At 41.6% G+C, this 24,214-nt stretch overlaps 1 long non-coding RNA gene and 2 pseudogenes across 1 annotated transcript; 2 read left to right on the top strand and 1 right to left on the bottom strand.

Moving 5' to 3' along the window:
• The first annotated feature begins 353 nt into the window (after positions 1 to 353).
• Positions 354 to 1,139, top strand: LOC112426764 (p53 apoptosis effector related to PMP-22 pseudogene; annotated as a pseudogene).
• A 3,499-nt stretch (positions 1,140 to 4,638) lies between these two features.
• Positions 4,639 to 19,815, bottom strand: LOC105482482 (uncharacterized). Its single transcript, XR_987651.2, has 4 exons — positions 19,512 to 19,815; positions 8,116 to 8,221; positions 7,156 to 7,214; positions 4,639 to 4,772 (listed from the first exon to the last, which is right to left on the bottom strand). It is a non-coding gene; the product is annotated as an uncharacterized lncRNA (long non-coding RNA).
• On the top strand, positions 11,116 to 11,504 carry LOC105482481 (large ribosomal subunit protein mL42 pseudogene; annotated as a pseudogene).
• Positions 19,816 to 24,214: the final 4,399 nt, after the last annotated feature.

Here is a 24,214-nt window from a genome sequence, read left to right as displayed (position 1 = left end):
GCCGAGGCAGGCAGATCACTTGAGGTCAGGAGTTCGAGACCAGTCTGGCCAACATGGTGAAATCCCGCCTCTACAAAAAACACAAAAATTAGTTGGGTGTGGTGGCGGGTGCCTGAAATCCCAGCTACTCAGGAGGCTGAGGTGGGAGAATCACTTGAACCCAGGAGGCAGAGGTTGCCTTGAACCAAGATCATGCCACTGCATTCCAGTCTGGGTAACAGAGCAAAACTAAAACTAAAAATGAAAATAAAAACAAAATTAACCTAAAACATTTTTTAAATAAGATGTGGAAGCTTCTGCTCAGGTTCTCTTTACAAAGGTGCTTCACCCGGCTCTCTGCTGCCACCCGAGCCGATTATGGACCAGGGCCTGGCGGGGCTCCTGCCCTGTGCTATAGCCTTTGACATCATCACACTGGCTGGCGGGGGCTGGCTGCAGGCGAGTGACCACATCTGCACATCCTCGCTGGAGTGGAGACACTTCCACAAGGGTGGCCGCCAGGGTCTCGTGGGGGAAGAAATGGCGAAGAGCAGCTGCTATGCTCCTCTGTGGCTCTGTCACCCTCAAGATCTGTTCCATCCTCTGCTTCTTTGCCCTCTATGGATCCCAAGCGCTTGTCTTCGTAGGAGTGACTGGAGCCTCTCGCTCTGGCTGCTGTGTTCCGGATCATCCTTCTGGTAATACACCCGTGAAGTACACCCAGACCTTCAACCTTCATGCCAAGCCTGCTGTCACATCTATAACTGGACTGACAGCTTCAGATGGGTGCCCACAATTATCCTGACCGGCTGTGCCTTGTCCTGCTGCTGCCTCCCAAACTGCGAAGATGACCTCCTGGGCAACTTCAGACCAAGTACTTACATACATCACCTCAAGTGGGGAATGAGAGAGGGAGAAAATTGCTGGTGGGAAGATGGATTTAGAGGAAGGAACTAGTTGCAATCCATCAGAAGCCATGCTATACGATTAGAGCCCAGTTAAACTTGAGATGAAAATATCAAGCCGTTTTTTATCCTTAGGCTGTTTTCCCAGGCTGCTTTGAACCTATTTTTTGGCAGTTGATGTCACTAAACTAGTCAAAAATGCTAGCACAATTTGGGAGAAAATATTTCTTAAATACTGTTATAATTTCATGTTCTTTTTTGATATATGTTTTGTGAAGTTAAACAAGACTTTCTTTCTTCTAATTACCTCTATTTGACAATATTTCCTTATATTATCCATAGCATTTATACCACATTTGTAAAAGAATATGAATATCAAACTTACCTCTTTATATAGTAAAAATGAGAAGGCTTTCAAGATTTAATAATCTGATCAAATTTTTGTTTTTTCTAGATGGAATGGACTGAGTCTATAAAGGGCTAAAAAAAGGAAGATATTGGTAAAAATTGTCAGTGACCAAACATTCCAAAAAAAATGCAAGAAGATAAATATTTTTGCAACCCTCCATCTACTTAAAGAAGCAAAATAGTTTCCTACAGGCATAACATTTGTGAGAATTTGTTATTACTATCCTGCATAACAGATTTTTTGCTAAGCTTCACGTTAACTTGATGTACCACCCAAGAACATATTCTTTCATGGCCAAGGCCTGTGTGGTAGTCAGGCCTCCTTAAGAAGTGAAACGTGAAAATGAAATTTTCTCTTTTGAAGTGGTTTATGGGGTTAGGGTGTGGGAAAATGCTGTATTAATAAATCTGTACTGTTTTATGTCTAATGTTCAGGCCCAGAGCAGACCAGATTGAAAGATGGACTGGGTCTAATTCATCATGACTGATAGATTTGATTAGATTGTGTAGTGAAGCATTAGAAGGGCTATTCCTATCACAAAAAGTGCCATTCCAACAGCCTAGGGGTAAGAAATGGCTTGATTTTTGTTTTCATCTCAGGTTTAACTAGGCTCTAATTGTGTAAATACAGCTTCTGATAGATTGCAACTGTAAGCAAAGACAACATACAGTTAAAAATGTGGTCTTCCTTGGTAAATAGATCCAAAATGTCTAATGTAAAACATGCAACAGAAGATTTAAGGAGTGTGAGTTTCTCTCAATGACATATATATATCCAGAGGATTTTTATCTTGTTTGTACTTCTACAATGAAATTCATTTTGCGGTCGGGCACGGTGGCTCACGCCTGTAATCCCAGCACTTTGGGAGGCCGAGGTGGGAGGACTGCTTGAGTCCAGGAGTTCTAGACCAGCCTGGGTAACATAGTGAGACCTCATCTCTAAAAAAAAAAAATAAAGAAAAAAAGAAAATCATTTTATATATCAAATCATTATTTTGTAAGTTGTGAAATAAGCAATTGCAGTTTTCAGTATGATTTTTCCCCCAATAACCAGGTATTCTAATTTTTAAAAAGAGCTAGGGGGCGGGGATTCAGCAAGATTATGTGCCCTCTGCTTTTCTGGCTTTTAGTATTGTGTAAGGATGTAATGCCTGGAGCTGCCACTGCAATCTTGTGAAGATGAGGGGTGCTAGCACACATGATGAGGATGGCAGACCCGATAGGTGGAAAGATCTAGCTCATCCGGACAACATTAAGCAGCTGAACTCACTGATCCCAGAACTTCAGGCCACCCCATCCAGCCCTTACCATCTCCTGTCCTACTGCCATGGGAGGTAATACACTTTCTGCTTATTGTTGAAGCTGCTTTATTTGATTTTCCTATTACCTGCAGCCAAAAGCATTGTGATTAATACACTGGTCCCATGCTGCTAGAAATGAATCATGCCTCCTGTGGGGTTGTATCCAACAACAAACACATGGCAGGTGTCTGTTTTGTCATCCACAAGATGCAACGTGTTTGTTTTGCAGCAATTGTCTCTATCACCTGTGGGCTTTTGCTACCCATGGAGCTACTTGTACCTAATTCAACCAATTAAAAAAAAATGCTAGGAACTTAAGCCAACAAAGCTGTCAAAATTTGTCTTGGGTTCTTGGGTTAGACAACTTGTTGAGATTTTATGATACGTTTCCATTTTTCTCCTCTTTTTCTAGGTTCTTTCCTGCTGGGTGCAGAACACTCAATTATCACCTTGTCATGTGTGTGGGCTCCCTCACTGAGTCAGCTCTCACCGGGGCCTTCCCATGACTTTTTTGTTGTCTTTATCTGTCTAAAGCTTCATCTTCCTTTGACATTTATCTTCATCTGGAAATTCTATATTCTTCCTTTTCCTCTTGTCTTCATCTTACATAGAATCAACATTGTCCACTGAAAGTTATGTTTAAGAAGCAATGTTAACAAAACTATCATGAAGTCCCTTGCACCTTGTTAAAAATCACTTTATTCATCACTTTGTTGTTTTTTCAAATATATTTTTCTCTGGATTGAAACTGCTTACCATGCAGGTCATTGGAAGTCTCTTTATTCCCATCAAACTCTTTTTCAGGTTTGACATCTTTGTCCTCTATTAACTCAACTTTGAGTGTCTCCGTTTTAATTCAACAGAAAAAGCTCCTCCCCTATCCTTCCAGCCCCATGACTGTAAGATAAAAAATTTCCTGCTACAGACATCTTGCAGGCAATGTGCCAGGCAGGCAATGCATCAAACAGCCTACATTGATCAGAACTCAGCCCTTGTCATATATCTCTTCCTAAAATGCCTAGCAGAATAATTTATTGAGTACATGGCTCAATAACTTAAATTGTTTTGAATTAAATCAAATTAAAGTTTTACAGTCACTGCTGGAGGGAGAACAGGCAACATGTATGAATTTTCACTGTTTGGCAGCATATGGAAAAAAACATCAATAGTAGTAGCCTCTTAAGATCCCAGTGGCTAGACTCAGCCTACCCATGACAGTCAAGTGTTTACTATTTATGATGTGGATTATCTCATACCAGTCCATTGCTTCACTTTCTACTGGCTGACACCTCTGGTGTATTTCATCCTTTCTTCTTCTTTTTCTCTTTTTAGAGACAGGGTCACCCAGGCTGCAGCACAGTGGCATACTCATAGCTCACTGCAGCCTCGCTCCTGAACTCAAGTGATCCTCCCACCTCAGCTGACCAAGTAGCTGGGACTAGAGGCATGCACCACCACACTGAGCTAAGCACCTTTGATTCTAATATTGAAAATATCATTATAAAATATCTAGTAGGTATGGATTAATGAATGAGTTAAATGGCAGGTGTCTGACCTTAATAAGTAAAGGTTTGGGGACACCAGGGAGATGGTAATATCTGGGATCTTCTTAGCCCTCATTACCAGGACAAAAAGAAACAAAATGAAGTTTCTCAAAATGCCCATTTAGTACATTATTTTTATTGTAATAAACATATAGCTTTTTCAGATCTTATTTTTGTTCCTTCTATTGTTAGTCCTGAGTCCCTGTGGTGACAGCCAGATTTCATTTCATTCATTCATTTATTCATTCTGACCATCACATGGGGCCCAAGCACTGTGGTGGGTACTCGGGGCACACCAGTGAACAGAACAGACAAAGCCCTGTCCTCTTGGAGTTTACATTCTAGTGCAGGCAACATAGAAATATAATAAATCCATAAACCCAGGAAGAGCTCAGTTCTTTTTAGATCAGTAAGGCCTAACTGTGAACTGTGAACTGTGAAGGGACGGCTTCCCTGAAGAGGTACCGAGACCTCATTTTAAAAGAAGAATTTTTATTTTTGGACATTCTTTATATACTGACTTCTTCTGTTCTCTAGTAGAAGTATCTTGCAGCAAGGAATAGAAAGACTGAAGTCAGTTGATGTGATATTGGGAAAGTCCTGTCTTTTGCTTCTCTGGGCCCCTGTGTGGACTTCTGTGAATGAAAGAATAAAAAAAAAAACAAAGTGTTTTTCCTATCCTCTCACTCAACAACAATCAACACAGAAGACTTCTGTGCCCTCTGGGCAAGAAGAAGTTTGTGGAGATTTCTCCCAACCCACAGCCAATCAATCCATCCATCAATCCCGCAGAGGACACTAGCTGGGTGTCCTCTTGATTCAATTCAATTCTGATGCTATCTACCTGGAGACAGCATCAGATCCCACAGGTTGAGGGCTCAGTCCCACGAAACTGCCCTCCACCAACCCAGGATCCTCTCCTTTTTTTAGGGCCCATTGATTAGCAACCTTAATTCCATATGGAACCTTAATTCCCCCCTGCCAAGTGAGGGGGAAAAACACACCCAAAGCGTTTCCTCTATTCTCTCACTTAACAACAATCAACACAGAAGACTCCTGTGACCCAACTGAGGAGGTGTTTCTCCCATGCACCAAGCAAGCAAATAATTCCTCAGTGGACACCAACGGGGTGTCCTCCAATTCAATTTGATTCTGATGCTATCTACCTGGAGAGAGTGTCAGATCCCACAGGTTGAGGGCTCAGACCCACAAGACTGCCCCACCCCGCAACACACACACCTTCCCATGCAGATCGCAAGCCCCAGGTTGTATTATCTGTGCTTCTGACCAACTAGCTATACATTGGAGTACTCACAACCCTCCCGGGTTCACTTAATTTGTTATGGCAGCTCACAGGCCTCAGGGAAACACTTAAGTTTTCCTGTTTGCTATAAAGGATGTTACAAAGGATACAGATGAAGAGATATGTAGGGCAAGGCATGCAGGAAGGGGCACAGAGCTCTCAAGCCCTCCCTGGGCACACCACCTTCTAGCCACCTTCCAGGAACCTCCACTATCTGGAGGTTCAGCTACCTGGAAGATGCCAGAACCTAGTCCTTTTTGATTTTTATGAAACCTTCATGAGGGAGGCATGATTGACTAAGTCATTGGTCATTGGTGACCAACATAATCTTCAGCCCTTCTCCCCTTCCCAAGGTTTTGGGGTGGGGCTAATAGTCCCAACCCTCTAATCTTGTCTTGGTCTTTCTGGTGACGAACCCCAACCTGAAGCTACCTAGGAACCCAAAGCTATCAGTCAACTCAATAGCACACACAAATTCATTTGTTACTTTGAAGATTCCAAGGATTTTAGGAGTTGTATGCCAGAAAAACTGGAAGATAACCAAGTACTGTATATATTTCACAATATGACAGCCTCACTTTCCATGATAACAAAATAAGGATATTAGATAATCAACAAGGCTCTCTGTAGCTCTGAAATATTAACACTGTGATTTTATGGAACACATGTAAGAAATCCTCTGGCTTATTTTTTTTATTTGACTTTTCCAATAGTTAACGTCTTTTTTAAATATCAGAAATCTAACTGGTCAATACTCTTTTTAAATGAGCTTGTCTATCAGATCACCTCATTGTATACATTTATTATAGCGAAGTTGCTGCAATCTTAGCATTTCTGTGAACTGGAGAACATGATTCAGACTTAATGACGAGGTCCAAAATAACTGGGGAACATATCTCGGTAGGGTTTAAATTGTCAATCAATGAAATCAAGGAGGTATCTAAAGGAGTTCTGATCTTGCCTAATAGAAAAAGTTCAGGAAACACAGGAGAGAAATAAGCTTTAAAAAAAAAGAAAAAATCTCTGGAGGCAGCAGGATCTGACCAGGAAAAACCACCACTAAAATGTTTGCAAGTGCCAGGGGGAAGGAGGTAACATTCCTCATATTTACAGACCTTTGAAGCGCATTTTAACTTGGGAACTTTATGGACATAAGGATAAGTCCAGGGCTGCCTGGTTACGGGTTGGGTCTCATTACTCCCTAGTTAACAATTCACATTTTAAAATGAAAGAGCCAGATTTGAATGTAATCCTGTCTTTAGGCTTGAAGAGAAGTAAAATGCTATTTTTATCTAATACATAAGTAAAAGCAAGAAAATCCCCTCCAGAGAGTGAAAGATGTTCATGACTTTATTGTAATTTCTGACTGCAAATGTGTGAAAGAAACTTTCAGGGGAAAAATGTTCCAGAAAGTAACCTTTTAAATGTTAAACCACTGCACTTGAGAAGCAAGATAAAGAGTTTTGTACCCCAAGCTATTTCTCTGTTCCTTTTTCCTGAGCTAAACCTCCTGTGTAATAATTTCTTCGGAATGCTTTGTTCTGAAGAGATGTTTCATGTGGCTGGTGCCTCGTCTCAGTAATCAAAGGCACACTGAGGCAGATTTGGCCTTTGGAAAACAACCTGGATAATGACTGCCTGTAATTATATAAATGCTTAGATAAAAACTGATTTTCCATTTAATTTAATGGAGACAAAACTTAGCACATCCTTACCCAATACCTCTCCTTGTAAATGGCCACTGTGTCTTCTGGGTAACTTGAGAACCTGGCAACTGTAACAGGAACATAGTAAGTGCTTTATAAATAGTTAGTAGATGAATGAATGAATGAGTGAATGCTTAATAAATGTGCTTGATCTGATCCTACAACAATTTTTTTCCTTTTAGAAATTCAACCGTTTAGTCATCATTTTTTGAAGCATATTTCAAAAGTATACTAATATTGAAGGGCAATTAACAGAAAGCAACTGACACTATGTCTTCGTTAATGCTGTCCCCACTTCCCAAATAAATTTCATGGTTTATAGCTCTCCAGAGGTGAGGGAACAAAGCCACCTGGGAGAAAAGTATCTGCTGGGGTTTTTGTTTTTTGTGTTTCTAAAACTGCCTCAAATTCAGAAAAAAACGCCATAGTTTTCATGGCTATGGGGTCCACACTCTAGTCTCTGTGCAGAATCTTTCCCTAACGACTGGACTGGTTTTGGCAGCCCTCAGGGTAAGTTACCCTCCTCCCTAGCCCTCAGCAATCACAGAGGCTTAACTCAAATTCTTCTTGTAGAAATGGGATGTGCACTTGGTCTTGCCACTTGAAGAAAAAATGTTTAAACACTGCACAGTTTACCAGATCTTACTTTGATGTGTTCTCTGGGGTTAGCCAAACAAAGGGAGAAGGTCTAAGTAAACTGTTGAAGGCTTTCAGCCAATGCTGAAAGTGCAGTGCTGGAACTGCCTTTCCTCAGAGAGAGGGTAACTCTGAGGGTGCAGTTTCTAGATCAAGGCCAGGAGATGCTGACCACAATGGGGGCATGGGTAGAGGGGGATGCCTTAGGCACCACTGAGGAAGCAGAGGAAAGATCTAACCCTAGAGATCTCTTCCTCCTGATTTTTTAGTTTTTCTGGAGAGCCCCTCAGAGTATGGGAAAGTGTATAGCGGACTGGAGTTTGGGAGTGTTACCTTCCTCCCAGCGACCCTCTCCTTTTCTATCCACTTCTTGCTGATACAAAATCTCCAGGTGCAAAATTTTCTTGGTGACCTCTGTGACCAGCTGCAAGCAGCTTCCCTAGAAGGCAAATGTGACCTTAGCATTACACACAGACATTTTCAAAAAATAAAGGATATTATTTAAATTAAGGAACAATTTAAGCAAACGAAAGACAGAATAAGAAACAGACTCTGTGTGCCCACTACCAGGAGTAAACAGACTTGAACATTTTGCTTATTGATATGGTCTGGCTGTGTGTCCCCACCCAAATCTCATCTTGAATTGTAATCCCAACTGTAATCCTCAGGTGTTGGAGAAGGGAACTGTAATCCCAGGTGTTGGAGGAGGTGATTGCATCATGGGGGCAGTTCTCCCATGCTGTTGTCTTGTGATAGTGAGTTCTCAACAATTATCTGACGGTTTTATTAGGGTCTGTTCCCCGTTTGCTTTGCACTTCTCTCTCCTGACACCTTGTGAAGAAGGATGGGTTTGCTTTCCCTTCTGCCATGATTGTGTAAGTTTCCTGCGGCCTCCCCAGTCATTTGCAACTGTGAGTCAATTAAACCTCTTTTCTTTATAAATTACCCAGTCTGGGGCAGTTATAGTAGTGTGAAACCGAACTAATACACTTATTTACTTTAGGCTTTTTTTCTTCTTTTTTTCTTTTTTTTTTTAAGAAGTAAGAGTTTATAGAGTTAAAAAAAAAAAACCCCTCTCTCAATGGAAGTATCTGCACAGCTATTCTTTCTATTCTTTTTTATCTTTGAATTGCTCATAATTAAAATCAAAATAATTTGTGTATCTGTAAATTGTTTTGATTTTAATTATAAGCATTTCAAAGATAAAAAAGAATGGAAAATAATACAATGACTGTATACTCACCATTAAGATTACATGCATGATACTATTTTGTCTTATTTGTTTTAATCTTGTTCTAAATTTTTATTGTGGAAAATTTCAGACACATACAAGAGTAGGAAGAACAGTATAATGAGCTCCATGAACCCATCCGCCCAGCTTCAACAATTGTCTACTCATGGACAATCTTGTTTTATCTGTGGGGTAATTATAGATAATATAGATTCTACATTCTCCCATATATCATTTATCTACACGTATTTCATCAGGTATCTTTTAAAGAGAAGAATGTTAAAAAAAATGGCACTGCAGTGCCATTATCGTACTTAAACATAGCGATAATTCACTAGTGATTGCTATTAGCCAGTATCCAGTCAATGTTTGAATTTCCAAAAGTTTTATTAGAAAAATAATTTTTTTTTCCAGTTTTTGTGTTTGAATGAGGATTCAGATAAGGTCTACACCAAGCTTAAAGCCAACGCGCAGCCTGCAGGCCACATGGGGCCCAGGACAGCTTTGTAAACACAAATTTGTGAACTTTCTTAAAACAGTATGAGATTTTTTTTGCAAATTTTTTCTCTTAGCTCATCAGCTATTGTTAGTGTTAGTGTATTTTAGGTGTGGCCCAAGACAATACTACTTCTTCCAGTGTGACCCAGGGAAGCCAAAAGATTGGACACCCCTCATCTACACATTGACATTGATTTGACAGAGATAGTTATATCTCTTTCTTTCCAATTTTTATTCTTCTAATTGTTTGTTCTTATCTAATTGTATAGACTAGGACCTCCAGCCCAGTATTAAATAGCAGTGGAGATCATGACTATCCCTTGCCTTGCTCCTTACTTTAATGGAAAGTCTCCAGTGTTATCATATTAAATAAGATGCTGGCTTTTGAGCTAAAATACACACACACACACACACACACACACACACACATATAATCACATATATAACATATTAAAAAACACATATGAATATAAAGTATACATTATATATTTCAATAAATAATGTACCATATATAACCATATATAATGATATATGTAATTATATATAATCATATGTATTTAAAAAACTAGTCATCAATCTATATTTTATAAGTGTTATCAGGTACCTTATCTGCCTCTGTGATGATTATATGACCTTTTTCTCTTTAGTTGTCTTAATATGAAGGATTATGTTATTAAATTTTCTAATAATCACTCTTGTTAAAGATGATGCGGATTCCTCTCGCAACTAGAATTATAAACGGAAAAGGCTACAAATTATCTCAGAAAAAAAATCTAGATTCCTATTTGATAGGGCAAGAGAATTTATGTACCATATATATGTGTGACTAAAATAATCAACTACTGTTTAATTTTTTAAACCTCCCTGTATAACAACTATAATTAGACATGAGTTTCATATACACCTTTCAGATGCTATTGCCAAGTACATCCCCAGTTTCTAAATGTTTCTATTCTTTAGCCGAGTAAACAGCAAAAGGTGTTAGAAGGCAAATAAATGTGCAGGGAGACAGAGCAACACATGCCCAGAGTATTTTGTGCTGCCCAAAGCCATCTGGCTTTGAAGAGATTCAAAGGAACAAACATCTGATGTTCAGACACTAAGATGAAAGAGTTAAAGGGCTTCTTCCCAAAAACCCATAACCCTAGACTAATCATGAGAGAAACATCCTTTGAATCCTAATTAAGGGACATTCCACAAAATTCCTGACCAGGATTTCTCAAAACTATCAAGGTCATCAAAAACAAGGAAAGTCAGAGACACTGTCACAGCCAAGGGGCACCTAAGAGCAAATGACAACTAAATGTAATGTGAGATCCTAGATGGGTTACTGGAACAGAAAAAATATGTTGGGTAAAAACGGAGAAAATATGAATCCATTATGGGCTTTAGTAAATAGTAACAATGTTGATTCATTAATTGTAACAAATGCACCACACAAATGTAAGATGTTAATATTGGCGGCAACAAGATGGCAGACTTGAGCTGAGGAGCTGTCAAGTGATGAAAACTGATGTGCCTAGAAGCAAATTTTCAAAGCATTTTCTCTTCAAAACATCCTTTTTGAAGATATTTATACCACCTGACAAGCATCTCAACACCCTATGGCTGTAGCAGCAGTAAAATAGATGATAGTAAAGCAAATTGTCTTGAAACATTTATTGCCAATGCAAAATGGAGCTTTATATTGTGTGTGTTATAAATCTATGTATTCTTCTCTACCTGAAGACTATCATTGCAAAGTAGAGCTTGCTGTGACTTCCAATGGCAGGACGTGAGCCTGCTACCACTCTTCTGTGGACATTCCCTATGAACACACAAAACCCATCCTTCAACCAGATTCTGTGCACAATAATGAAGAAATACAAGATCAAGTGCTGAAAACCAGACGGGAAGAAAAACGTGAACACTTTGAGCAAAGACCAATGAGAAAACAACTTAGCAAACGTTCTTTACTGTTACGCACTGTCAGTATCCTCATGGACAGTACTAAAGATGGTGCAAGAAACTAGATCTTCTAAAAGACAGATGACTGAGGTACTCAGGGGAATCAAAGAGAAATGTTCTTCATTTGCCATTTGAGAAAATGCAATCCAGGGTGTTCACTAACATGTTATATAGTAAAGTCAGAATAATGAAATGTCTTTTCATATTAAAAAAACAATAGGGGGTAGTAGGTGTGGAGCATGAGAGGACTGTCAGCACTATCATAATAATTTTTCTGTAAATTCAAAACAGCTGTAAGATTAAAAGTTTATTTTTAAAAGATAAAGGATCTTAAAAAATAATACAGGTACATCTTTTCTCCAGATGCCAAGATAAGTAGAATTATATTCTTGAATTCCCCATCTGCTTTTTTCAAACTACCCACTAGTGCCAGCTCAAGGAGCAGTTTGCTTTTTTCATTTAGAAGTATATTTAGAGGCCAGGCACGGTGGCTCACACCTGTAATCCTACCACTTTGGGAGGCTGACGCCGGTGGATCACCTGAGGTCAAGAGTTCAAGACCAGCGTGGCCAATCTGATGAAACCCCTCTCTACAAAAATACAAAAATTAGCCGGGCATGACAGCAGGTGCCTGTAATCCCAGCTACTCAGGAGGCTGAGGCGGGAGAATCACTTGAACTCGGGAGATGGAGGTTGTGGTGAGCCGAGATCGCACCATTGCACTCCAGCCTGGGTAACAGAGTGAGACTCAGTGTCAAAAAAAAAAAAAAAAAAAAGGAAGAAGTAGTAGTATATTTAGGCTTGTTTTGGTGAAGGAAAGTGGTAGGTGGAGTGAACTGGAGAAGTGATTTGAGAAAAGCCAAGATGCAGCATCAAAGCCCCAGATGGGACATACTGCCTTCCTCTCATACGCATTCACGAGTCAACAGCTGTCTTTCCCGGTCTCTTCTTTTCTGTCTCTCCATCTTTCTTTTTTTATTTTGAGGAGGTCAGGCCTGCAAATGAAGACAGAAACAATACTACTTGAAAACTTCTTTAGCAGCAGTCCTTGGTGCTCCAGGCTGTGGCACGCTCCTCGGTTTGTTTAGCATTAGCTCTTCAGCTCTGGTCTTTGAGTTCAGTATCTCCCAGGAGGCTTGGCTTTTCTGAGCTTTTATTGTCTTGTTATTCTGCTTACCTGACATGGAGATAAAACCCTCTCGCTCCTTTGTAAGCAGCCTGGAGTCATCGCCCAAAGATGTAACTGAATCTTCCTCAAGATGTCATTCTATAAAAAGGGACCTGGCCCAATGCTTCAGATGTATTTCAAAGACATGAAGGGCACATTTGCTGTCTTCCAGCAAGCCATTTCAGTATATAGTACTTGTTCAGAAAACTTGCCACAAAATCCATTGCAAAAGAATTATTTCAATCAAGAAGCAAAACCATCTGGATTTTTATGACGTACCAAGGTACACCAGTCCAAAGACACAAACACCACAAAGGCCTGGCTTAGATATCATGAACCGTGGCTCTTGTTGAGACAGCTGCTGGGGTCTTGGGCATAGCAGGCTGTGCATGGCTGGCTGTGCGGTCTAGTGCACTTGGTATCTACACCTTGGCTATAGGTTGCCCTTGACAAGGTTTAGCTCCCTTTCATTTACATTCATCTTCTGCTCAGCTCCTTCCTACCGTATTTTCTTTGAATTGATTCAAAAAAAGGACTGTTCATGGTTTGTTTCTGGTCCAAGACAGTGAGTTCATGGGAACAACACAAAAGCAATTTTAAAAGGAGGAAGCTTTCTCAGGCTTTTGGGGATACTCCTCCAATGATGGCAGGCTTCTAATCAGGGCAGCTCTGCTGTTTGAGATCACAGCCTGATCTCATGGGGCTTCCTCTTTAACTTTTCAATGTGGAATATTTCAAACTATGGAATATTTCAAAATATTTCTCACACAAAAGCAGAAAGAATCGTATCATGAAACTCCAGGTTGAACATTTATCCACTTAATGGCCAATCTCATTGGATGTATATTTCCAGCCATTCCCTGACCTCCCTTCTTCCCTGGGTTACTCTGAAGCAAACCCAAGATATTATACAATTTCATCTAAAACTATTTTCCTTGCATCTCTAAAAGATTTGGACTCTTTCTGAAAACATAACTATTACTCTTATCACAACAAACAATCCAACAGTAATTCCTTGGCATGTTCAAATATCCAGTGTTCGAATTTGCTCATTGCCTCAAAAATAGTTTTTCTTTGTATTATTTCCTCATTTATTTTATATGTCATTTCAAAGTGGATTAAAATAAGATTTACATATTGCAATTGGTTGATGTATCTCTTTATAAAGTTTCCCTTTTATCTTCCTATACCACATCCTCCCTCCCCCCTCCCCTTTTTTGAGGCTTTTGTTTCTTTTTTTAACATGAATAAGGTGAAGTAAACATTTAAAAATGGAACTCAAGGAGGACAACCAACCAACCAGTAGATGGGATATTTTCCCTTTCTTTTGAAAAGGCGGCTCCCTCTGGCACTGGACAGTGTTTTACTTTGTTCCCACTGACATGCAAGTCCAGCAGGTTTCTCCTTAATTTGCTTGAGGGTTGAAAGGACAGCAGTAAATTCCAGGTCACAAGCAACACTGTCTATTTATTTCTCAGAGTGTTAAACATAAACACCCAGGCCTTGCCTCTCCAGCAATCAGCATTTGTCAATACAGCATTTGTCGATAAGTATACTATGGTTTACAACAGACGTCTGGGCTTTTCTAGTAGCCTATTTTTACCCATTCACACACTCCACTCCAGCTTGCCATCAGTTCAGCTGCAAGAAAAAAACCAAAGGGAAAGAAAGTTGAAATATTTAATTTATTGCCACATGAATCTGTTTGGGTAGCTTCATAGAATCTTAACACGAACCACCTGCAGAGTTGAGATGTTGACACTAAAATGGCACAGCAGGCCCCTTCACAATCCCATCCCCCTTTTCTTTTCCCTTCTTGTCCCACTCACCCCCTAACCCCCAAATGGTTTAATTAAAAAGTCATTTAAGGCGAGCATTGTGGAGAAAGATAGGCCGAGGGTTTCTCACTCTGGGATTTGGTTCAGATTCATGGTCTACACTCAAAAATCGACCACAAAAAATTTGTACTGTTTTCCAAACACTCTCATTTTCCCTATCCCATTATGAACCCATTATCAGTTCATTTTTCTAAAACTCTGTCTGTCCGTTTGTTTGGAGACAGTCTCGCTCTGTCACCCAGGCTGGAGTGCAGTGGGGCGATCTCAGCTCACTGCAACCTCTGCCTCCCAGGTTCAAACAATTCTCATGTCCCAGCCTCCAGAGTAGCTAGGATTATAAGTGTGGCCAACAGGCCTGGCTAATTTTTGTATTTTTGGTAGAGACAGGATCTTGCCATGTTGGCCAGTCTGGTCTCAAACTCCTGACCTCAAGCAATCCACCCGCCTTGACCTCCGAAAGTACTGGGATTACAGGCGTGAGGCACCACACTGGCCTAGAGTTATTGTTTTCTTTCTTCTTAAGCGAGGTCTGGCCATTGACACCCTTCAGTAGCAACTGGAAGAGCGGCTTCTCTGAGAGCACCTCAGAGCCTTGTGTCACGCCCACTGCAAAGCAGGCTGAGGCCTCTGTGCTGCACTGCCAGGGGACTTTGCTCTTTCCTCACCACCATTCTCAACATCCCATGTCTCTACTCTGTTTTGGGTGCTCCCACTGGGTTGCCCATGGATTAGAGATTCTCGGTTAGTCAAAGAAAAACAATAGCAGGTCAAGGAACCTGCCCCTATTGCGTCATTTCTAAAACAAAGGACATATCTTGAATTAAAATGGGGTGTGGGGGACTGTCTACTAAGATCTGGAGCTGGCTCTATAAGGAGTAAGATCCTCGTCACGGCCTGCCATTGTGCTGGGGATTCTTTGACCTCTGTGGCCCAGGCTGTGTCTTCAGGTGAATGTAAATCCCTCTGTTAGTATACCTGCAGACAGCCTACATGCTCTGGGGTCTTCAAGACCTGAAATCAATTACTTCTGCAATTTATGACTTTATTTAGGCAACTTTACTTCTCAAAGTATCAGGTTTCTCATCTGTAAAAAGGAAAATAATATATATATACTTCATATAGTTGTGGATAAAGGTTGGATTTGCATCCCTGTCCAAATCTCATGTTGAATTGTAATCCCCAATGTTGGAGAAGGGGCCTGTTGGGAGGTGTTTGGGAGTCTCCCCACATGATGGTAGGCATCCCCCTTGCTGTTCTCATGATAGTGAGTTCTCATGAGCACTGGTTGTTTTAAAAGTGCATAGCACCTCCCCCTTTACTCCTTCCCCTGCTCCGGCCTTGTAAGACATGCCTCCTTCCTCCTTCGCCTTCTGCCATGATTGTAAGTTTCCTGAAGCCTCTCCAGACATGCTTCCTGTACAGCCCGCAGAACCATGAGCCAATTAAACCTCTTTTCTTTGTAAATTACCCAGTCACAGGTAGTACTTCATAGCAGTGTGAGAATGGGTTAATATAGTTGTCAGGATAAAATAAGGTAGCACAACCGGCCTACATTAAGAATGTTAGATCCCAGAACCAGAAATACCATGTAACCCAGCAATCCCGTAACTGGGTATATACGCAAAGGATTATAAATCATTCTACTATAAAGACACATGCATGCATACGTTTACTTCAGCACTGTTTACAATAGCAAAGACTTGGAACCAATCCAAATGCCCATCAGTGATAGACTGGATAAAGAAAATGTGACATATACACTATAGAATACTATGCAGTCACACACAAAAAAAAAACGAGTTCATGTCCTTTGCAGGGACATGGATGAATCTGAAAGCCATCATTCACGGCAGACTAACACAGGAACAGAAAACCAAATCCTGCATGTTCTCACTCATAAGTGGGAGTTGAACAATGAGAACACGTGGACACAGGGAGGGAAACACCACACACCAGGGCCTGTCGGGGGGTGTGTGGCAAGAGAAGAGAGAACATTAGGACAAACACCTAATGCATGCAAGGCTTAAAACCTAGATGATGGGTTGATAGGTGCAGCAAACCACCATGGCACATGTACACCTATGTAACAAACCTGCATGTTCTGTACATGTATCCCAGAACTTAAAGAAAATTAAATTAAATTTTTAAAAAAGAATGTTATATCCCAACCTTTCCTTTCTTCTCCCACCCCCAAAGAATAATAAATTGCTTATGAGTCAATAAGATGAATTAAGTCTGCCATTGCTTTCCCAACTGTGGCAGAGTCAAAATGAAATAACAGGTTTTGTCAGGGGAAAAGGCTAATGACATAGCCCTGTAGGTTGAGCAATCCCTGGGTCTACAGGGATTTTTAGAATAGGGGATCAGGGAACTAATGGATGGCAAGAAGGGACTGGAGAATGTAAGAGCAAAGAGAAAGGTATAAAAGGTAAGACAGGAGCACCCCAAAGGTAAATGCCCTCTATGTTGGCCATTTTTGCAGCATTTGCTAATTCCTTTTTAAAATTTTTTTTAATTGACAAATAATAATTGTATATATTTATGGGGTACAAGATGAAGCTTTGATATATGTACACACTGTAGAATGATGATATCAAGCCAATTACCATTCTTCACATACTTGTCATTTTTTATGTAGTGAAAACATTTCAAATACATTCTTTTAGCAATTTTGAAATATACAATACATTATCATAACTGCGGTCACCATGCTGTACCATATATCCCGAAAACATATTCCTCCTTTGTAACTGGATCTTTGTACTCTTTGATCAACATCTCCCAATTCCCCACCCCACAGCCCATGCTAGGGGGGTGATTTCATACTCATGTCTATCTCCTTGGAGACCTTCAAAAGTACAGATGCTTGAGAAAGAAAAAATACTCTGGTGGAAATATTATTGGCACTTTTAAGACAATTTAATAAGCTTTCAGTTAGTTTTCCTAGGCCAACGCATATTTTATATAGTAAATGGCAACATCTAAATCTTATAGGTTGAATCAGAGTATCTGTAGCTGGTTTTCTCTGGAGAAAACATACGTTAGTTCATCTGTTCGAAGGACACAGCCAAACATCTTTTGAGAATAAGTCATTTTACACTGTGGATATGTGAAGTTACACTCCCTCAGGCAACTACAGGAAACCAGAATTAACCTAAATTTATCTCCAGTAGCCATAAAGTTGATTCAAAATGGTTGAAATATACCCATTTAGTTTATGTAGTCTCATTAGAGCTGTAGACAAGTTTTACGAAACAGACATATTGTGCTATTTCATGTTCTCCACTTTTCCTCATCAGAAAAAAGGAGTCAGAACAAAATGAAATGCCTCCTAAGCACTGATAAATGGTGCCTCACCGGGCCCTTCACAAGCAACCTGAAACTGGGCTGTTATGAGGAACCCATTTTCAGCCGAGGAATCTTACATCCATAAATAACTTGGCCAAGACGAACATGTTAGTAAGGTAGCATAATCAAGATTCCAGCTGTAGTTTGCTGATTCCAAAGTTTGTGATCTTTTCATTGAAGTTATTTGCTTTGCTGTGACAACAAATGAAACAACATATGAGAAAGAGAAAGTGCTTCGTAGGCATTACGACCCTAAGTCTTCCATTTCCATCTTCAAAATTTAAAGAGCACACAATTCAAAGAGCAAGGGGGTTTTAAGGGCCTCCCCTGCAAGGGTACAGAGTTGAAGAAAGGCAAGGCAGTTTCTGAGTATAACACACACAGTCACAAATATTAATACACAAACAAACAGCACACAAGATCACATTAAAGGCTAAATGGGAAAGTAATGTCGATGTTAAAGATGAAACTATTTTAGCTGCCCCTTACCAAATAGTGAGCAGCTGTAGTTAAAAAACTGAAATTATGGAGGCAGAAGAGTGTTTGGGAGTTAAGAGATAAAATTTCAAAGAGTTGTTCTGTCTATTTGCAGAAAACAGCAGCCCGGGTAACATATCTCAGCAGACTACCTTGCACATAATAGGTGATTAACAAACATCTGTGGAATGACTTTTTCAAGTTGGCCATTCTAGTAGCAATTATAGCTTGCCATGCAAACAATCTGGCTACATCTGTTGTTTTTTAGAATAACGCTGGCTAAAATGAATACAGTCATGTGTCAGTTAAAAACAGGGATATTTTCTGAGAAATGTGTCATTAGGCAATTTCTTTACGCAAATCTAGATGGTACAGCCTATCACACACCTAGGCTACACGGTAGAGCCTACTGCTCCCAGGCTACAAACCTGTATAGTTTGCCGCTGTACTGAATACTGTAAGCAATTGCAACACATTGGTATTTGTGCATTGAAACCTATCTAAACGTAGAAAAGGTGGTCAGGCGATCACTCATGCCTGTCATCCCAGCCTTTTGGGAGGCAGACGTAGGAGGCATGTTTGACGCAAGGAATTTAAGACCAGCCCTACCAATATAGTAAGACCTCATCTCTACAAAAAATAAAAATAAAAATTAGCCAGGCCTGGTAACACGTGCCTATGGTCCCAGCTACTTAAGAGGCTGAGGTGGGAGGAATGGTTGAGCCTGGGAGGTTGAGGCTGCAGTGAGCCGTGGTCTCACCACTGCACTCCAGCCTGGGTGACAGAGCCAGACCCCAACTCACAAAAATAAAGAAACATAGAAAAGGTACTGCAAAAATACTTTACTATAATTTTACGGTTAAACAGAAGGCTAACCTGATTAAGCTCACCAAATTGAACCTGCTTGCCTGCTTTTAATTGCTTACTTCTAACTGACCTTAAAATTCCCACTGGCTTCCTTGCAGATAACACAGCTCTGACCGTGAGTCACTGTAGTAACAGTTGCTCAAAGCAGCACCTCTTGTCCAATTCAAGTCTATAGAGACCACCAACTCCTCAACTGGACCCGTGCCGGTGGGTGACCTCTTGACATCAGAGGGCCAAAATTTCCACCCTTACATCATGATAACGCCATCTTTTTCTGCACATGGCTCCTATAATGAACCATGCAGCCTGATTTCGCTTGGGCAGAAATCCTGATTGCATCACCTTTCCTACTCACCACTCGCCTTTCCGCACACTTTACTTTCCATCCCGTAAGTATCCTTAAAACCGTTTTAGGGAGGCAGAGTTGAGACTCGTCCTCCCACCTCCTCGCACAGCAGCCTTATGAATAACGTCTTTTCTCTTTCGCAGAAACCCGTTGTGTCCAGAGTTTATTCCTGCCTGTTGGTTCAGGGTCTCGCTGACTTCAAGAATGAAGCCTCAGACCTTCAAGGAGAGTGTTACACCTCTGAAATAACTGCCCAAAAAGTGAGCAGCAGCAACATTTATTGTTAAGAAGGAGAAAACAAAGCTTCCTGGGATTGCTGCCGCTGGCTGGGGGGCAGAGGTGGGGTGGAGGGGGCAGCTTTTATTTCCTTATTTGTCCCCGCCCATGTTCCATTTCTGTCCTATCAGAGTGCCCTTTTTTCAATCCCCCCCACGATTGGCTACTTTTAGACTCCTGATGATTGGTGCGTTTTAGAGAATGCTGATTGGTGCATTTTACAGAGTGCTAATTGGTCCATTTTACAACCCCCTTGCTAGCTACAGAGTGCTGATTGGTGCATTTTACAATCCTAGCTACAGAGTGCGGATTGGTGCGATCTATAATCCTCTTGTAAGATAGAAAAGTTCTCCAATTCCCCACTCAACCCAGGAAGTCCAGCTGGCTTCACCTCTCAAGGTGGGCACATTGATTGGCTTGTAGCATTCAGGCAGAACAAACCTGTTCACTAACAATGAGACTACTGTTGCAAACATGGTCCATCACTGACTGAATCACTGTTTTGTGGCACATTACTGTACATATTGCTGTTGCCTAAATAAGTCAACAAATCAAAATAGCAGGCTAAACCTGGCAGTCAAAGTGTGGGGCATTCCTGGGCCAAGACCCCTGCAGCAGATAGTTCAAGACTTACTGAAAAGTGTTATTCGGAGTCTCCTTACTCAACGCACCAAAGTAGGAGGTGAATGTGAAAAATAATCTGTAGATCTTCACAATGTCTCTAGGGCTTGGATCTGGGAATTGACGCTGTAGAAGAGGCTGACCTCCAGAAAGACAAGGTTTCTTATGTCCGCTCCTTTTCTAAGTTAAAGTTTAAGAACACATTGGAACACAAGTGTTTGTGAAGCACCTACTGTCACCCGTTTTTTTGCAAAACTTATTTTTTGAGCCCAAGAGATTCTTTCCAAGCATGTTTTTCCTGTTAAATTAAAAAAAGAAAAGGAAAAAAAGGTTTTCTGTAGGAAATCTAATCCATATGTTTCTTTCCTTTAGTCTTCAAACTGATGCCTGGTTAATGGGAGTTCATGACCAAATACCTTTCCATTAAAACAAGAAAGTATATTTTGTTCACTGTAAACAAATTAAAACTCAGAGATGTTTGAATCTCCTTTGAAGTGTGTTGCCCTAAAACTTCTTTTTTTTCTTTTCTTTTCTTTCTTTTTTGAGACGAAGTCTCTCTGTTGTCCCCCAGGCAGGAGTGCAATGGTGCCATCTTGGCTCAATGCAACCTCCACCTCCTGGGCTCAAACGATTCTCCTGCCTCAGCCTCCCTAGTAGCCGGGATTACAGGCGTGCACCACCACACCAGGCTAATTTTCCTGTTTTTAGTAGAGATGGGGTTTCACTGTGTTAGCCAGGCTGGTCTCTAACTCCTGACCTTGAGTCATTCCTCCGCCTTGGCTTGCCAAAGTGTTGGGATTACAGGCACCCGGCTAAACTTCAAGAGCGATCTAAACTAAAATAACCATTTCCTAAGCCATGCTTTCAATCTCGTGCTTGACTTTTAGAGCTCCTTGTTATATACAAGCCATATACTGAGAATCGGGAACAAAAAGTAATACTGAAGCCACAAGAAAATTAGTTAACCTTATTTGTCTTGTCAATTAACTCTTTAAAATCCTACAGAGCAACTTGAGGACTAGCTGTTCATTCCATTCATGAAAACTGATTGAAACCTTTACCACCACCTAGAGGTCATTGAGCTGTACTGCAAAAACTAAAGTGGCACCGTAAATTCTCAGGCATTTTATGGTTTTTCCATTACCACACCAAACTGACATAATACTGGATCCTTGGGAGAAATAAATGATCCTCATAAAAGAGGCACTTTTTAAACTCCCAAACGTAGAGTAAATCAAGGAATGGGAAAGAACAGCTGGGAAAACAGGTTGTTCCAAGAATATCCCTTCCTTGAGCTAAAACTGCCGCTTCCTGTACCAGCAACTAGATTTCGAAGATGCACATTCAACACCTGCTTCAGAGAGGCAGCCATCGATGCCGCCATCTTGCTTTCTAGTAGAGAATGGCTTGGAAGACAAACAGAAGAGAGTATGTCGAGATCCAACCTTTCAATGGCTGTAGAATTCTGGCGCACCATTCTTTTTATCTTGAACCTGGAATCCTAGTCCATTCTTGATATAATTAGGTAAAACCAGAGTGAGTCAGAAGATGCAAAGTTAGTGTCTCCCATGATTTCATTCCCTCTGGAAAAAAATCATTCAAAAGATGTTTAAAAAACATATCAAAAACTTTCCATCGGAGACTTTGATTAAAAAAAAAAAAAAAAAGGAAGAAAAATGAACAAAAGATCTCTTTTTCTTCCATGTGTTATTTTAGAGAATTAGATTTAGACTTTGCCTCTGAGTAAGAACCTCAGTCTATTTTGTATCTGCAAAGTTGTCCGTTTGACTAGGGTTGCTAGTGACTCTGAAACCACCTTGGGTCTACACTGGATTTCTGTGGCCTTCTATTCCATGGAACTTGGAGAAAAAAAGGTTAGTTATGAGCCATTGGATACCAAGACCCTTCCCACTGAAACTAGGCCGCATAAAACTTAGAAACTAGGCCTCATAAAAAAAAAGAACTTAAAAAAATTAACACCAGGTGGCTCTGGATAAGGTCCTACCCTGCCTCGATAGGGTCCCACCCTGATAGGGTCCCACCCTGTCAATTCCGGGAAACAACCTCATGGGGTCCCACCCTGCCAATTCCCGAGGTCCCACCCTGCCTCGAAGTTCCCGGAATCAACAACTCCAGGAAAAAAACCTCATAAGGTCCTGCTCTAACCAATTAGAACAAGACACCTTGCTCAGGCCATAAACAGACCGAATTACCACGCGCCTAAAGCTTTGTTTGAATTTCGCGCCCTAAGCTGTGTTTGAACTTGTGTTTGCCTATATAAACAGCCTGTAACAAGCAGTCGGGGTCCCAGGGCCAACTTAGAGCTTGGGACCCTAGCGCGCTAGTAATAAATAACTCTCTGCTGTGAATCTCGTGTTGGTGATCCTTCGCGGCGACCCCTGCCCAGGAAGGAATCGACAGTTCGGTTCCAACATTTGGTGCATTGGCCGGGAAGTGGGGTCGTCCAAGGACCCCCGACCCATCCGGCGGAAACCCATCTGGCCCGGGACATGGACTGCTGACTGAACGGACCCACCAGGTACTTTCGTTTTGTTCTGTCTGTCTTGCCGGCTAACTCTGAACTCTGGGGAGTACTCCTTCTGAATTAAGTGGGGAAGGGGGACAGACGTGTCCGGCACCTTCCCACTTACGCCCCGGGGGACGCCCTGGCGGTAGTCTGGGAGAAGGCTAACGACTCAGTCAGCCTCCTCAAATCTGTAGGCAGGTCGCCCCTGCCGTCTGAATATTTTGTGATCTTGTGGCGCCACTCTCTGGCCGCGCGGCTTCTCCTTACTTGTCTGGTCTTTGTTTTTGTTACTTTCGTTTTGTCCTAGTTATACGTGGACGAAATAAGACAGACGTTGACGACTCCTTTGTCTCTGACCCTGACTCACTTCCCTGACGTTTGGGCTCGAGCCCACAACCTCTCCATAGAAGTCCGTAAGGGACGATGGCGAAAATTCTGCTCGTCTGAGTGGCCTACCCTCCATGTTGGGTGGCCCCGGGACGGAACATTTGACCTCCCAATTATCTTACAGGTTAAAGCAACAGTGATGGATCCTGGGCCACACGGACACCCAGACCAGGTGGCCTACATAATTACTTAGGAGGATCTGGTCCGAAACCCTCCCTCTTGGGTGAAACCCTTCCTCCATTCCCCTTCCCCACCCCAGTCTACCCTTCTTGCCTTAGAAGCCCCAAAAAAAAAAAAAAAAAAAAAATCGGAAACCGGACCCGCCTAAGCCAGTCCTCCCAGATGAACCCCAGAGGGATCTCCTCCTTCTTGACCCCCTGCCTCCTCCACCTCAAAACCCCCTTCTGGGACCTCCACCTTACGCTTCACCCTTGCCCCCTGTCTTGTCCCCAGCTCTTTCCTCTACCGCCTCGGCCCCTACCCTTTCTCCAACTTCTCCCTCGGCCCCTCCCTCCACCCCGTCTCCTTCTCCAGCCCCGCCCAAACTCACCCCTCAGACGCCGCCACCAACACCTCCTCGTCTCCGCTTGCGGCGAACTGAGGACCCAGATGGCCCTTTCACTTGGCAATCCTCCCTTTTTCCCCTCCGTACCGTCAATCGCACGGTCCAGTACTGGCCCTTCTCTGCCTCTGACCTCTACAACTAGAAAACCCATAACCCTTCCTTTTCCCAAGACCCCCAGGCCCTAACCTCGTTAATAAAATCCATTCTCCTCACTCACCAGCCCACTTGGGATGATTGCCAGCAACTCTTGCAGGTCCTCCTAACCACTGAAGAAAGGCAGCAAGTCCTCCTGGAGGCCCGGAAAAATGTGCCAGGACCAGGAGGCCTCCCAACCCA

The sequence above is a fragment of the Macaca nemestrina genome, chromosome 5, assembly GCF_043159975.1.
Source record: "Macaca nemestrina isolate mMacNem1 chromosome 5, mMacNem.hap1, whole genome shotgun sequence".
In the NCBI taxonomy this organism is placed as follows: Eukaryota; Metazoa; Chordata; class Mammalia; order Primates; family Cercopithecidae; genus Macaca; species Macaca nemestrina.
Note: the sequence above shows the minus strand (reverse complement) of the source record. Positions and strands in the feature narration are given on the sequence as shown.